General features: G+C 40.6%; 1 protein-coding gene across 8 annotated transcripts in view; it reads right to left on the bottom strand.

The window, feature by feature from the left end:
* The window catches only part of VTI1A (vesicle transport through interaction with t-SNAREs 1A), a 335,283-nt gene that overhangs the window by 130,779 nt on the left and 187,110 nt on the right, over window positions 1-17,394 (bottom strand). The gene's annotated exons all lie outside the window — the stretch shown is intronic.

The following is a 17,394-nucleotide window of genomic DNA, read 5'->3' as shown; positions in this document are numbered from 1 at the left end:
AGTCATACCATGGTACTCGTCAGCTCCAGGACTTGTCAAACCCTGTACTCCTTGCATTTTGACAAGAAAGAAATGTTTCAGCACTCGGCGCTTGCTTGGGACTCGTTGGTTTCAGCACTCATCACGAGTTCCGGAATGAATTAACGACTGGTACCAAGGTATCGCTGTACTTGAAAATTATTTTTAAAGTATTTGATGAATTACTTATTTATCCTAGTTATGATGAGGTGTGATCTAAAATCCAAACTACAGAACATGACCAACATGGCAATGACAATTTAGAGGTGACGTGACTTGCCCAAGGCCACCTCAGCATATTATTTGCCAAGATGGTAAGCCTGGGTCCAGTGATCTCTCCATTATTATTGTGACAGTTAGCCTTTGCTTTTTGTAGATTATAAATCATGTCGATGATTTCATTGTACCTTTCTTACTTCATTATTACACTGTTTTGCAAATGTAAGTGGAACTCCACTTAGAACAATGTTGATTTGAATGTACCTGCCCCACATAAATGGTCCCCATACTCTCAATTTCTGCAGCTTATCGGTAGCAGAACCATCTCTAGGCTTCTGCTCTCTTGAAGTTTCGTGGTTCTCAGCTACCCTGGACAGTGAGTCAGGGTGAGGTGCATTCTTTACTAAGCAGTTGAGGAGAGCTCCAGCTGGAGACAGAGCTTCCCAACACTCACACTGGTGTGGGCGGGTGGGAAGGTCCATTAAAGAGCCACGTTGCTGGGCGCCAGTGAGGGTCCCCCCGCTGTGATCATTCCACTTGGTTGGCAGTGGTTGGCTCGTCTCTGACTGGAGAATCTTACAAGACCTGACCCACACTCAGCTGTATTACACACATTTTTTTCAGACTCCTTCTCTATCACCTGGGAGGTGTCTTATTCTGTGACAGAGGAATGATACCCTGCCCCTCTTCTAATCTTGACACCTTGTCTTCCTTATTCTGTATTTCTTTTCTTTTTCTCTTTTATCGTCTAACCTGTAACAACAATCATCTCTGGCTAATCAACTTATAGAAACATTCAAAAACATCTACTATAACAATAGCAAATAATTTAATGAAGTCATGGCAGTTATTTGAGTCATGTTTATACGGACAAACCTTTTAGAGGGACATCCTAAAAACTGGAGAGCAGTGTGTCAGCCACACTGAGCACTTAGGCTGTGACCTCACATTGCTTGAGCCTAAACCCCAGCGCTGACGCTGTGTTGCCTCGCACGAGTTACCCAACTTTGTTGGGCCTCATTTTCTTCATCCCTAAAATGGGGATAAAACTAGTTCTATATCATGGGGTTGTTGTAGGAGTTAAGTAAGATAACTCGGTTAAAATATTTTGCACAGTGACTGGTCTATAACAGTAACTATTTATTGGATGATAATAATTGATATTAAAAGAACCCAGTGAACTATTATGACCTAGTCTCCCTCCTCTTATCCTGGGTGTGCCATAACCCACTTGAACTGCAACTTTATTCACTGACTAAAACACCTGTTCTACCTTTCTCACAGAATTGTCAAAGCTCAAAAAAACAACCTAAGTGAAAATGCTTTGAAAGCTATAGGGTACCATATAAATGCAGGTAATTGGAGAGCTATGACATCAACACGCTCCATGAGTAACCGCTGAGTCCAGAACTCTGCTGGGCATGGACCTGGGGACACAGTCAGGAAACGGACCGAGCTCTTGCACTGAAGGAGCTTCCCTGCTAGTAGTCCAGCTTAACAGAGAGCAAGTGTTCCATTCATGTTTGTGTTTCACGGCACATCAGACAGAGGAATGTACTACATATTCCCTTCATGAGAGAGAATCCAAACCCAAACCATAAGGCTTAAGTACAACAACATAAATATACTTGTGATACTTATAAAACTCTAAAAATTCTTTCAAGTATAGTCCTTTCTCATGATAGCATCTCCTTCCAGCTTGACGTTAGACTTTTTGTTGTCACCTCCGTATGATTTATCCTTAAGGTAAAACTGGATCAGATGGGAGGTTTTCAGGAGGCACCATTAAAGGTGGAAAATGATACTGATAGTTGAGGAGGAGGAAACAACTAGGACTGAATTTTTTCTTTTTTTTCATAACAGCTATAATATTGAGTTTTGTTATTCTATTAGGAAATACTGTTATATTGAATTCCTTTAATTGACACAATGTAGCAATTTTAATTCATTTTTAACTTAAAAGTCTTAGTATTGATGGACACCATCAATGCTGGAATTATTTCAGCAAAAAACTATTTATATAATAATTTATCCTATCAAAATTGATGGCATTATAATATTAATTTCAAATGAATAGAAAGTAGATAACTTCTATTTTATTATTATTATTACTACCATTGTGTCTGTCACCAGCATAATGTTCCCAGTAATTATTTGTGGAAGGAATAAAGCAATGAGAAACTGAATAAGTGAAAAATGTAGTATATGAAAGGTGTGATCTATTCTTGCTTTCAAAGCATATCAAGTGCGGTATTGGAGAAGTCCACATTGAAATGCGGGTAACTGATCCACAATTCCACCAGGTTCACATGGGAAAAACTCTATTTTGAATGGCTGTGCAGGCTGCCACTGAAGTAACCAACGGAACAAGAAGTAAAGAGCTCAGACCTTTTCAGGAGTCATAATCCCCTCCCCCTCAGTCTCTTTGCCTCCTGGGAAATAGCTCAGCACCCCAAGTATTAACCCTGACTGGCAAGAGAAGAGATATTGGCAAGGGTATACATGTCCTGGTCGTAACTCACAAATATACATTTGTTGGAAACAATTATTATTATTTTAAAATTATTATTGTTATTCTATTACAGTTGTCCCAATTTTCCCCCTTTGCCCTCTTCCACCCAGCCCACTCCCACAATCGATCCCCACACCACTGTCCATGTCCATGGGTCATTCATTCATTCATGTTCTTTGAGTAGTTCCCTCCTCTTCTTTCCTCAATTACAACAACATACTTCCCTTGTTGAATGTGTGGGGACCCTCTGGCTGCTGTTAGTCTGTTCCATGTTTCCATGCCTCTGGTTCTATTTTGCTTGTTAGCTGATTTTTTTCATCAGATTCCTCTTATATGTGAGATCACACCGTATTTGTCTTTCACCGACTGTCTTACTTCACGTGTCATAATTTTCTCCAGTTCCACCCATGCTATCACAAAAGGCAGGAGTTCCTTCTTTCTGCTGCATAGTATTCCATTGTGTAAATAAATGTTCCAGTTTTTCCATCTGATCATCTACTGATGGACACTGAGGCTGTTTCCAGCACTTGGCTATTGTGAATTGTGCTGCTACAAACATTGGGGTACACAGGTTCTTTTGAATTGGTGTTTCAGGGTTAGGGTATAAACCCAGCAGTGGAATTGCTGGGTCAAAAGGCAGTTCCATTTTTAGTTTTCTGAGGAAATTCCACACTGTTCTCCATAGCGGCTGCACCAGTCTGCATTCCCACCAACAGTGCACTAGGGTTCCCCTTTCTCCATGTCCTCTCCAGGACTCGCTGTTTGTTGATTTACTAACAATAGCCATTCTGACCAGTGTGACGTGATATCACACTGAGGTTTTAATTTGCATCTCTCTCGTGGCTAGTGATGTTGGGCATCTTTTCATATGTCTATGGGCCCTCTGTATGTCCTCCTTGGAAAAGTATCTGTTCAAGTCCTTTGTCCTTTTTAAAATTGGATTGTTTATCTTCCTGGTGTTGAGTCATGTGAGTTTTTTATATATTTTGGAGATCAAACCCTTGTCCGATGTATCAACAGCAAATACGTTCTCCCATACAGTCAGTTCCCTTTTTCATTTTCATGATGGTCTCTTTGGCCATGTGAAGCTTTTAATTTGCTATAGTCCCATTTGTTTATTTTTTTCCTTTATTGAAAAACAATTCTTTTTTCATTTCTTACTTCCTACCTTCAATTTTAACACCCCAACAAAGAAAATTCCAGGCCAAACATATTAGAAATGTTTACTCTTATAGAAGGAAGAAAAATGCGTATGAAGACAGTTGTGTACCTTTTGTCATTACGTGCTCTCTTACCCCAGTCAAACCCAAATAAAACGAGACAATGATCTCAAGAGGATTGTTTTTTAAAACAGATTATCCTTGGTCAGGATAGTATTAGACACTTAGGGACTTTTTCATTTAAAAATTTAGTAGCACTATTAGATTTACTTTTCTTGAGTAATTTACTTGAGACGTATGCATTTGCCAAAAGCACCAATAAAGAATACAAGGTCATCGGCCTACACCAGTGCAGACATGTTGGGTCTAGAGTTTTCAACTTCTAACTTTCACAGTGCCTTCAGAATGGGAATACATTCTTTATTGAAACAATGTGAGAAGTTCTAAATTTTATAAATACTTCACTTGTGGCCTGTGTGAGGAGTTTCTTCGGAGTAAGAAACAGTGGGAAGCGTAAGGGAAAACCGAAACGGCTGCAGTACGCTGGAATGCTGCGTGTCAGGTTGGGCATGATAAATGAACTCCTGGGAAGGAAAGTTCCTTCCTGCACTTCTTCCATCCTTTCCACCGGGGTCCTGGGAATCATCCTGGGGATCCACGTTCAAATTCACAAAGTGAGCTTTTGTTTTCACAATTACCCGGGATGAATCATATCCTTGATCCCTGGCCCTGTCCACTGGGTCACACACTGCAAAATGGGTTTGGGCTAATATTTCTTCTAGTTTTTAACATATTGGCATGGGGTGGGGGGGCGGGTAGTAGACAATAGGCATTCAACACTTTCCTGCCCCAAAAAAAGAATAAAGAAGGAAAAAGGGAGCTGCAAATCTAGCAAGATACTTCCTGAAGAACTGGCCTGGCATCACAAAAGATAAGACTCTGTTCATGGGGCTTGTACCACTAAAAGCATCATCGCTCTCCATTCACAAAAGTCATAATGCTGTCCGAACCATCATAAGACTGAGGTGAATGGACTTAAAAGATTATTTGACTTGTATTTTGGAGATGAGCAGATTAAAATATTTTCTACAAGAAGGCAGAATTGACTGACGCTCATGTCATATGCAAACATGGCTGTAAGGGAAAAAGGCTCAAATATAATTCACCGCAAAAATGTTCCCTTTGACAAATTCAAAATATTAAAAAAAATTTTTAGCCACTATGTTATAAGCAGTGCACTACCCAGAACTTAGTGATCATTTCTTAGCACACTTAGATTTAACTTTCTTTTGTAAAAAGTAATCCTCACCTGAGGAAGGATGTGTTTATTGATTTTAGAGAGAGAGACGAGGTGGGGGGACAGAAAGAGAGAGAGAGAGGGAGAGAGGGAGAGAGAGGGAGAGAAACATCGATGTGAGAGAGAAACATGGATCAGCTGCCTCCCATAGTTCCCCAACTGGGGCTAGAACCCACAGCTTCTGGTGTACAGGATGACGCTCCAAGCAACTGACCTACCTGGCCAGGGCTCATATTTTACCAATTTTATCAAAGATGTGATTTCCAACAAATTAGTTTTAAGAAAGTGAAAACAGCCTGTTGAGTCTTCTTTAAAGCACGAAGAAAAGGAAAGGTTATTTTCTGGCGCTCAAAAGCTTCATTAGCAATTTTAGAACCAGGTCAAAGGCATTTGAAATTAGTGATTGTTTGCATGTGGGGACTTCTATGAAGTGCGGGAGTACAAAGAAATGCTGTAAAAGAGCTGTTTTTGAAGCATGTGCTTTAATATGTATGTTGCAGAACACCAACCAGACAGATGAAAATCACAAAGTGTTATTCCCTAATGATTTGGAGTACTGAATTTTGGACATGGCTTGGGAACTTCTGGCTACCAAGTCTAATAAAAGTAAGAACTTACTGCTCTGGGAATGCAAAGGAAGTCCTAACCAGCTTTCCCAGGAGGGAGCTGCTGTGGAGGGGTTGGGTCCGCCATCCTTAGGCATCGAGCACACCCCTTGAACTGACTCTAGGCATCGTGTGCTGAGCTGGTAGGTTATCCACAGTCTAGATGTTACTCAGACACACGGAGCCTTTTGAATTCCTGACACCTGGAAAGGGGAGGCATGGAAAAGGCAGTTTTTTTCACCATCTTTTATTATTTGACAATTCAAGACATGAGAGGAACTTCTGCCTGAGGTCAGGATGCAGACAGGTGCCAATGACCACGCTCATGAAAACAAACCCAGACAAAAGAATCACCGTTCTCGTCTCGGGGGGAGTCCAGTGCAGGCAAAGAAGCTCTGGTTGGCTCTGGAGAGAAGCAAGCACCTCGTCCGAGAGCAAAGGGTTGCAGAGGCGACATTTACAACTGCAGCGAGGGCCTGGTCTGCGTGCAGGCCTCCCCACTGAGGCACACTGCAGGGGTGAGGAGACAGCAGGCAAACGCCAGAGGGAGACGTGGGCTGACAGGACAGAAGGGGATGTGGACCGGCTCTAAACAGACTCAAAGCACTTGGTCTGATAGTCCTTCTTCGATCTCCAAGTCTGCCCGGGAAGAGGCAGTGGAGGGGCTGCTTAGCAAAGAGAAATCACATATTCCCACACATTCTTAGGGTGCCTGCATCCTGAGATGTTGTGAGTTAAGTCCAGACATGAACCAAAACTACAGGAAATGACAGACCAACCCACTACCAGATCAAATAGAGATAAAATTAAAAGAAAAAAGAAAAAAGAGCCCTGCCCGTAGCTCAGTGGATTGAGTGCGGGCTGCGAAACAAAGCATCGCAGGTTCAATTCCCGGTCAGGGTACATGCCTGGGTTGCAGGCCATGGCCCCCAGCAACCGCACATTGATGTTTCTCTCTCTCTCTCTCTTTCTCCCTCCCTTCCCTCTCTAAAAATAAATAAATAAAATCTTAAAAAAAGAAAAAGAAAAAGAAAAGAAAAAAGAAACATAGATACAGGTTAGGGTGCACTAATCTCAGATGTGTCCAGTCTAATGAGAGATTTAGCTCAGTGCCAGCTCTGCTTAATTTTGGGAAGAATCTGATCAGTTCATTAATCAAATACATAAGAGAATAAAATACACTGGAAAATAAATTCAAAATGTTTCTATGTCAGATTCCACTGTTCTTTTCTACAGTATGTCTTGAATACTACACAAATCACAAAACAGGAAAAGAAGTAGGGGGAAAGGAGAATAAGGAAGTGAAAGCAAAGTTTAAGTAAACCAACAGATGACTTAGTCATTAGGGTTAGTAGACTAAAAATGGAAAACAACTACTATACCCGTGTTAAAGAATTTATAGGAAAACATAAACATAATAAATGAAGAAATGGGTTTTCCAGGAAAGACATGGAAACTGAAAAAGAATCAAATGAAATTCTAAAATGAAAAATATCTGAAATCACTATACTGGATAGACCAAATATTAATAAAATAACTTTCACTATATAAGAAAGAATTATTGAACTTGAATATAGATTAACAAAAATGATCCAAACTGAAGGATGGAAAAAAATTTGGAGGGAGAAAAAGGGCATTAATAATTTGTGGGATAATAACAAGTGGTTTTAAATACAAGCAATTAGATTCCCAGAAAAAGAGATTCTCAGAGAGAAACAACAGGGTAGAACAATAGTATTTAAAGAAATAACTTTTCAAATTTTATTTTAAGGAAATTGACCCACAAATCAGGAAAGTTCAACAAACTTTGAGCAAAATAAATACAAAGAAAAGCACATCTAGTCACATCATAGTAAAATTTCTAAACACTAAAGATAACTTTAAAATTTTACAAGCAGAGGAAAAAAAAAAGGCAGATAACATCAGAAGAGCAGTGATAAAAAAAAAAGGCTAGATTTTGAGCATCAATGCAAAGAGACAACAGAACAATATCCCAAAGTTCTGGGGGAAAAAGTCATCCTCATATTCCGTATCCTGCAAAAATATCCTTTAAGAATAAATACAATTTCAGATACTTGAAAACAGAGCATTTCCAACAAAACTGAGCCACAAGAAATGAATGTTAAGGAACATTCTTCAGGCTGAAAGGAAATGATACTAGATGGAAATTTGGATGTATAGAATTTAGATCCAAATAGAGTAAAAGTAATGAGCATGTGTAGAATTAAATACATGAAAACCACAGCGCAAAGAATAGAGAGCAGGTGAATGGGAGTATACTGCTGACTGGGTTTTAAGTGATACGTGAGGCAGCATAATATTTCTTCAAGGTAGACTATACGTTAGGGTCCGATATTGTAACCCCTGAGTTTCTCTGTCAATATGGTACCTAGTGGCCACATGGGGCTATTTAAATGAATTAAAATTAAGGAAAATTTAAAATTCAGTTCCTCCATAGCACTAGCCACATTTCAAGTACTCAGTAACTACATGTGGCTGATGGTCATTGCACTGGAAAACACAGAAATACCATCTTTAGAAGGATCTCTGCATTCCCCTTGTCTTTAAGGCCCACTTAAAAGAAATAAAGAAGCATTTGGAGATTAATTTAGGCAAAACACTTCCCTTCTCTGGACCTCAGTCTCCTTACATGTAAAGGGCAGTCTTAAATTAGGTAATCTTGAGTACTTCTGTCTCTGAAACATTAGGACCCAATGACCCCATCAATCTCACTGCCTCTGTTTCTCCATAGGACATTCAAGCAAACGAGAGCACAAAGAGCCAAATGAGACCCATAGATGTATTTCCATTCCCTGTCCCCCCTGCTCAATGTTTAAAACAACCCGACTCAAACGTAAACGCTTTTAAGCAGGTTATATACTCTCCAGTTTGCCCAAACCTACAACACTGGACTGCTTCTTACCATGTAGTCTGCTTGGTCTCTGAGGGCATTACTATGTAGTGTAAATATTTACAAGCACTTTGATGATGACATTATTATAGGAAATTATACATTTATATAATCTGAAAGTAAATAAGCATTCTTAGTAGAAATACAGCAAACGAATACGCAGGGTCTAGGTTTTTTTCTTTTTCCTTTTTTTTAAAGCAATTATGATTTAACACTACCTCCTTAGCAGGTGAGTATGTATTCCATTTTGCTTTAAGATGATCAAATCTATCATTAAGCAATTAAAAAAAAATCACCAGCGCCACTTTCATCAAAGTCATAGTAGCAGAATCTCCCCTTAGTTAACCGGTTTGCTGCAGATAATTAATAAACGCTATTCCCAGAGCCCTCAGACATCAGTCAATGGAGCTGTGCTATCAATAATGATGCTCTGGAATGAGCAGGTACTATGTAAATTGAGGTTGTTAAACAAAGGAAACCATGTTAATTACAGCTCCATTCAAAAACAAGAATGAATCATTCTATTCTGGGAAACAAGACCAGAGCCCCAGGAAAGACATCCCCCTTTCACAATTCAATAAAGAATGTAAAAGTCAAGAGATGAAGTAGCAGACAACCTGAATGGGGAAACTGTCAAAACACATCCCAAAGGCTCACTTGTGGAATTTAACAAACATGTATTTACTTAGCAGACAAGGGAGACGTGAACAGCATCGTCCAGATCTCCAGGTTGAATGAACTACTCATTCTTAAAAAAACAAAAAGTGCCGTCAACTATGGACAAGTGACTAGAAAGTAATTAGAAAGCCTTTTTAGAAATCATTACGGGCAGAGCTGTGAACTGTACACATTCCTATCACCGAGTGCACAACATTCTAATTATCTCCTTATTCAGAAGTCACAATTGGGTGGGCCGCAGAACTTACGTGGCTAGCAAACATGTTTTGTTTCTACGAAACATGATTTTAAGCATTTCTTAACTGGTTGGCAACAATTTTTTTTTAACAGGGGATTTCATATAAAAAGTGGACTTCTGGCTTCTTTCAGCATTTGGAACGTGAGCCTAGCTGAGTCCCCATTCCCACGCGGTAAATAAACACGGGCTGGAGCTGCGTTCCCACTGCCCTCTTCAGAAGAGCCAGGTACGGCGCAGCGAGCCACCTCCCCACCGGGCCCATGCCACTCATTCAGGTTCCTGCTTTGCGGCTGTAGAATCTGAGTTTGTGACTCTTTGCGTGTATGTTCTGCCTTGTCATTAGACTGTAAACTACTTTAAACATAAGGCCGTTGCCCTGACTGGTGTGGCTCCGTGGGTTGCGTGTCATTCTGCAAACCAAAACGTCGCCAGTTGGATTCTCAGTCAGGGGACATGCCTGGGTTGGGGGCCTGTGAGAGGCAGCCCATGGATGTTTCTCTTGCTCTCTTTTTCCCTCCCTTCTTCTCTCCCTAAAAAATAAATAAATACTTTAAAAAATATTATGCTATCTTTATTTTTATTTTTATTTTTTTAGATTTTATTTATTTTTAGAGAGAGAAGGGAGGGAGAAAGAGAGAGAGAGAAACATCAATGTGTGGTTGCTGAGGGCCGTGGCCTGCATGCAACCCAGGCATATGCCCTGACTGGGAATCGAACCTGCGACACTTTGGTTCGCAGCCCGTGCTAAATCCATTGAGCTACACCAGCCAGGGCAAATAAATACTTTTTTAATTAAAAAGATGAAGCTGTTTCTTATTCCTCTTAGTGTATGCTGCATTTTAGGAGGCAGCACCTGTCACGTGCAGGTGCTCAGGAAACGTTTGTTCAGTGAGAACCACTGCACTTGAAAATACGGTCATCTTCGACACATTTGTAATAACAGACGTACAGACTTTCAGAAGACATGGGAGCCTTCAGGGTCATTGCACAGATGAGCAAATGAGAGGGAGGGAATTTGGGGCTGGGGATCATACAGGTCACATTGCTAATTACCCACAGAGATCCCACCATGACCCAGGTCGTCTGACTGCTAAGTCGGTGATCTTTGCAGTAAAAATAAATAATTTTAAAAGTGTCCTGTCCCAAGTGCATGGCAGGGTAGATGACAAGGCATTCTACTTTAGTGCACATTTGAAGTATCAGTGCCCAAGACAGGCCCTTGCGATACTTTGGGCAAGAGCTGACGGAAGACAGTTTCCACATTTCTTGAATGTCCTCCCCGTGTAAGAATGACAGCAGAGAAATATGCTGTGATTTCATGAGCTTGCCTGGACAACCTCCTCTTCTTTGCAAATTATACAAACAACAAAAGAGCCCTAGATGCATCAGATTCTTATCCAAACGTTTTTACTTCAGCATAGTTTTGTTCTTTCAAAAACTAAGGGGCCAATTTTCACATAAAATTATAAAATGCCTGTTGCACTGACCACTTTTTCCACTCTCTATTTGTGATGTCAGTGAATCTGTTATTTTTTTATTTAAAAGTTTTCAATTACAGTTGACATATAATATTACAGTAGTTTCAGGTGTGCAATATTATAATTAGACATTTATATACCTTACAAAGTGAGGATTTGTTATTGTTACTTTTTAAATCCTTACTTGATGGTATCTTTATTGATTTGAGAGGGAGGGAGTGAGGGGAGAGAGAGGGGGGAGAGAGAAGGGGGAGGGGTGAGAAAGGGGGAAAAGACACACACACACACACACACACACACACACACACACACACACACTCTTTTGGCTGCACAGTATGACATTCCAACCAACTGAGCCACCTGGCCAGGGAAGAATTTGTTATTTTTAACAAGTCAATCGGGGAGATAGAAAATTTAACATACTTCGGTTGATCACTGCTGCTGTGAAAAGCAGGTAATCCGAAGTTGACATTCCAACGTCCCCCCTCTCAACCCTACCCCCTTATACACACACAGTCAATAAAATATATTTACTTGGCTTCAGAGCCTAATAGGAGAGCACTTTGCTCAATGTTTTGGCAAAGAAAACCACAGAAACTCGGGTGTCATATGCAAATACAACATGATACTAGAATTACTGGCCTTGGCACTTTTTCTCTGGGTATGTCCTTTTATATATAGTCTGAGTCTGCGTTGAAGCTGGAGAGGAAGGTGGCCTCAAGGGCACACTCACTCCCCTCCTTCAATTCAGGTGTGTGGCAACAGATGCAGGTCGACATATTAACACATGAGTAACAGACACACATAACTTGCGATCTTCAGGTTTAAATACTAAAATTATTGAGATTGCATCAATTTGAAAATATGAACTGGTTTACTTCGCTTAGCTTAATGTTTTCAAGGTTCATTCATGTTGTAACAGGCATCACACTTTTTTGTGGCTGAATGATGTTCCACTGTAAGGACAAACCACATTTTGTTTACCCATTCGTCTACTGATGAATATTTTGGTTGTTTCTACCTTTTGGTTGTTATTTGTATACACATATTTGGCTGTTGTGAACAATTTGTGTACAAATAGTTGTCTAAATATCTGTTTCCAGCTCTTTTGGGTATACGCTTAAGAGCAAAATTATTAGATGATATGGTAGTTTTCTGTCTAACTTCTTAAGAAACCGCAAAACTATTTTCCACAGTGGCCAGACCATTTCACACTCCTACCGGCAACACATGAGGTTCTAATTTCTCCTCACCAGCTCTTGTTATTATTATTATTTTTTTTCAGTGTAGCCATCCTAGTAGGTGTGAAATAGCATCTTGGATTGGATTGTAGTTTTGTCTTGGATTTCCCTAATGACTAATGACGTTGAGCATCTATTCTTGTGCTTCTTGCCATTTGTATATCTGCTTTGAAAATATGTCTATTCAAGTCCTTTGCCCATTTTTAAACTGGCTTGTGTTTTTGTTGTGGAGTTGCAAGAGTTCTTTGTATACTCTAGGTACGAGACCTTTACCAGGTGTGATGTGCAAACATATCCTCTTGTTCCGTAGGTTGTCTTTTTACTCCCTGGACAGTGTCTTCTGATGTACAGAAGTCTTAAACTTTAATAAAGTCCAGTTTATCTATCTTTTCTTTCGTTATCTGTGTTTCTGGTGTCATATCTAAGAATCCATGGTCAAACCCAGGCCATGGAGACCTCTCCTTATGTTTTCTTCTAAGAGTTTTATAGTTTGAGTTCTTGCACTTACGTCTTTGATCCACTTTAATTTTTGCTTATGGTGTGAGGGAGGAGGCCACGGAACTGTTATTGATACACACAAGACATTTAGAATTCATCTGGAAGAAGGTACCATCTTTGTACACATCTTATGTATTTTTTTAAATTCTAACTTACATCCTAACTCAAAGCCTGGAGCAACGTTTCCTTTGATTTATAAATTCAAATGCTAGGTTTTATAGAGTATTTTTTTCATTCCCTTGACCTTTCTGAGCACACTGAAGGTAGACACCTAGGTTAGCATGAGGAAGGAGCACAGATACATATGCAAGCATACCTTGTTTCATTGTGCTTCGCATATGCTTTTTTAAAAAAACAAATTGAAGGTCTGTGGTAACCCTGTGTTGTGCAAGTCTACGGGTGCCATTTTTCTCACGGGCTCAGATGATGGTTAGTATTTTTTAGCAATCAAGTATTTTTTTAAAGATTTTATTTATTTTAAGAGGGGAGAAAAAAAGGAGAGAGGTAGAGAAACATCAATGTTGCTTCTCTCACCCCCTACTGGGGACCCAGCCTGCAACCCAGGCATGCGCCCTGACTGGGAATCAAACTGGCCACCCCCTGGTTCACAGGTGGGCGCTCAATCCACTGAGCCACACCAGCCAGGGCGCAATCAAGTATTTTTAATTAAGGAACGTACATTGTTTTCTTTAGATATAATGCTATTACACACTTCACAGACTACAGTAAAGGGTAAACATAACTTTTATGTATACTGAGAAACCCCAAAATTTGTGTGACTTGGCTTATTGCAGTATTTTCTTTATTGCAGTGGTCTGGACCTGAAACTACAATCTCTCTGACTTGTGCCAGTATTGAGTAGACGAAAAAAGAAACTTATTGAGTCTCAGGAAACATAAGACAATGGATACAGGCAGAGAACAGGCCTTGGACATTAATGCTGCTGAATTTGAACGTTAAGAAACACACATTTTTGACCTAAAGGATGATCAATATTCAAGAAATATCAGGCAGGAAATCACGTTGGAAACTTTGAGGGGAAAATTTAGAAAGCAAGAAGGCTGATATTCAAGGTGGCTTAGAAATTAAAGAAATTAACATTTGGAAGTAAAAATGCAGAGAAAGAAAAATAAGCCTGTTTCTTTAATTTTCCAACAAAATGTCATTTCTACTATCCACATTATCTAGTCCTGAGAGCACACTCAACAAATATCTGCCGTACATGGGGCCATTCTTTAATCCCAACAGCCCGCAGATATCATTAATCAATCCCAGTGCCCCTGAACATGGCTTGCTTGCAACTAGCCCTCTCCACACAGTGCTCCAGGCGATCAGCTCCGATTGATCAGAGCTGGCACAGGGGATAAGACCTGTTTGCTATCCTGGAGCTACAGCAATGGGGTCTTTTTTCCATGGACAACAGAGAATACTCGCTTTTCAGCTTTCAGCGAGTGCTCTCCTCCCTGAATCCTCTACCATTTGTTTCCTTCAAAAGCTCAGTGAGATGATGGAAATGTGAAGGGGACAGTCAATGGCACAGGTCCCCATCTGTTTGTATGCTTCTTTGTCTGTGGAGTAGATGCACAGATCGAACTTTCGATAAAGGCAGTTGTGTCGGTGTTACTCCAGGTTGACTAAAATTAAATGAGAATTTCTGGAAGTGGAGTAGAGACATATATTTTCTTAAAAATTTCCAGAAGTCACATTAAACTTTTTGTTAAGGACTGCTGGCTGTCATTCCTTAACGTTCTGTAACACTACATATCTGGACCTGATACAGAACTTGACCCCTTCGGCTCTGGGTCTTTGGTGCTCAAAAGATTTACTTAAGAAATTACAAAACAAGGAATATTTCAATATGGTTTTACTCAAGCTGACTTCAAGGATAAGATTCATCACATTTCTTTGTTTATCTTATTTGAGGACTACCACCATACCCCTTCCCCTTCGTGATTAAAATAAGGGCTTTTTGACAGTACAGGAATTTATTCATTTTGTACTACCAAATAATGCAAACTGTGTATAATCCAACGTACTTTCTTCTTTGGCCTGAATCCTAGGAAGCTCTGGGTGAGTTTAATCCTTAGTTGTTAAAATACTGTTTTAGGATTTCTTCACGCAGCAAGCCCCTCCCCTGCTCCACACTGGTCCAAATTACTTCTTGACTTGTCCTCTGTCCTGGGTTAATATTTCCTGCTCTTGCTATACCTACCTGATCTTTTACGGTGAGACACTTTTGTGTGTGTGTGTGTGTGTGTGTGTGTGTGTGTGCTGTGTGTGTGTGTGTGTGTAAGTAGATGGGGTATAGATGAATCAATAAACAAAAGTAAGCCAGATTGCTAAAACACAGATTCCTGGGCCCCATGCCCACAGGTTTTAATTCAGTAGGTCTGGAGTGGGGCCCGGAGACTGTATTTCCAACCAGCTCCCTGACGACATTGCTGCTGCTGCTGCTGCTGCTGCCGGTTCCCTGGGACTGTGTGGGACTTGCTCTGAGAGTGCAAACCACGGCCCTTCAGCCAATCCATGCTGTGGCCGGTTTTTGTACATAAAGTTTAATGGGAATGCATGCAAATAAGCCAGAGCCACCTACAGAAAACTCAGAAACCTAAGGGGGAGAGTTTATACCCTCTCATGAAGCAGACAAAAAGATGGAGACATTTTATTCCTGAAGAACTCTTAAAGCAGAAGGGCCCTGCAGTTTAGGCGCTGACATTTCGAGAGGGCGGAATGACTGAAACTCCAGACAAAGGGGAAACGCATCCCAGAGAAGGGATGGATGACTTTATGGTCTAGTTGGGCAGAATGTGAAGGTGAAGTGGCCTAAGTATTATTTCTAAACTTGAGATGTGTGGCCAGCGAAAGATCCCAACTGAGTCTAACTTACTGTCTTCCTGGAAAAATAAAAGATACGAAGAAGCAAGAGATTCCCTAATATTTACGCTATCCTTCTGACTTGAAAAAAAGGGCAAAATAAATATTGGTTTTGATAATCTTGCTCATCAGATGGCAATTGCTGGTTAATGTCACACAAAGGACAGTAAATAATTGTTCAGTTTTGTAAACTGAGATGTCAGTTTGATCTTAGAAGATTAATACACAATCACATATGCACTTGGAGACTTCTTTTAGTAAAACTCCTTTTAAAAAGTTTACTATTGTTTGCCTTCCTTAGCCAGCACTATGACATCGGGAGTTTCCAAAATCCAGAATGAAACAAAGCCATTATTGTTTCTAAATACAACAGAGAATTTATTAGGCTTCATGGGCAAGGCTGTATATTGAACTAATTAGCATAATGCTAAGAAGAATTTTTAATTATATCTCGACGAGCTATATTAGGGAACCACTAAAATCGAGTCTTTTAAAAAAGCTTCCGTGTAAGAGTATTAACAAGTTGAGATGGGTCTTCTTTGAGGGGAAAAGTCATGCAGGCTTGAACCCTTGGTGATGAAAAAAATGAGTTCATTCATTCAATATATACCCAACAAAAGTTTATTGCTTACAGGCTGTGTGTAAAATGCTGCAATGACTACTTCCCTCCGGGGAAGGATTTTATTTTTGCGTATTATTGACTGCTTCATTGTACGCCAGCCACTGTGCTAAGTACTTGACAGATACTGCATTTAATCTTCACACAGCCACCATATGAAGTAGATTATCACTAACCCCTTCTAAAGACAAGGAGTCCGAGGCCCAGAGAGGTTAAGTAATTTGCCCACGGTTGGCCAGTATTCAAAACCCATGTCTGGTTTATCCCCAAGCCGATGGTTATGGCCACTGGCACACACTGTGTTTTCACCAGCCCATAAAGAGCCAACATCACAGGCATTCTAGCCTGGCAATTTGGAGCGACACTTTGGTCAAACACATAACAAAAAAGGAAGCCAGACATTTTATGACTTTTTGAATGTTATAAACCAAATACAAGGATAAGAATATTAAAAAATGACTCCTATCCGAAAAAAAAAAAAGCAAGATGAGTTTTCTAAGGCTCAAGAGCCTCACACACACAACGGTCTACTTCCCAGGCCCAGCTGGCCCGTTTGTCCAACTCCTTCTTTTACTCTCCATCGCAGCGATCCCAAACCCTTTCCAGGTGTTGTGTGTTTTGTTGTTTGTGAGACGCGCAGGGACTGCACGCTCACTGAGACGATACAAACTGCCGGAGTAAAGGCCACTCATTTCTGAGGACCTTGGCACCTGCCTACCTGCACTGCCCTTCATCCTTCGGGTGCCACTCAGGAGGCGGCAGGCTTGGGCTGCACGGCGGGCTTGCCTGCGCTGAAGCTCAGACCGCGTCCTCGGCAAGCACTGGCTCCAGCACACGCCCACACCTCTACACAGAACCTTAGAATCACAGAATTGGTGGGGTTTTCTCCCCACCGGAAGCAGAGAAATCCCCGTCACTCTAGAATTCTCAACATGCTACTACACTCCATGGTAAACACCCTGTAAGGAGTCACGGCGGTTTCCAGGGGGTCAGAAGTCAGCGGCTGTGCTCTTTTCCCTTCCCTGGCTGTGGCCAGTGCTCTAAGG

This window comes from Phyllostomus hastatus, unplaced genomic scaffold, assembly GCF_019186645.2.
Source record: "Phyllostomus hastatus isolate PE091 unplaced genomic scaffold, TTU_PhHast_1.1 phas_scaffold_1066, whole genome shotgun sequence".
NCBI lineage: Eukaryota > Metazoa > Chordata > Mammalia > Chiroptera > Phyllostomidae > Phyllostomus > Phyllostomus hastatus.
Note: the sequence above shows the minus strand (reverse complement) of the source record. Positions and strands in the feature narration are given on the sequence as shown.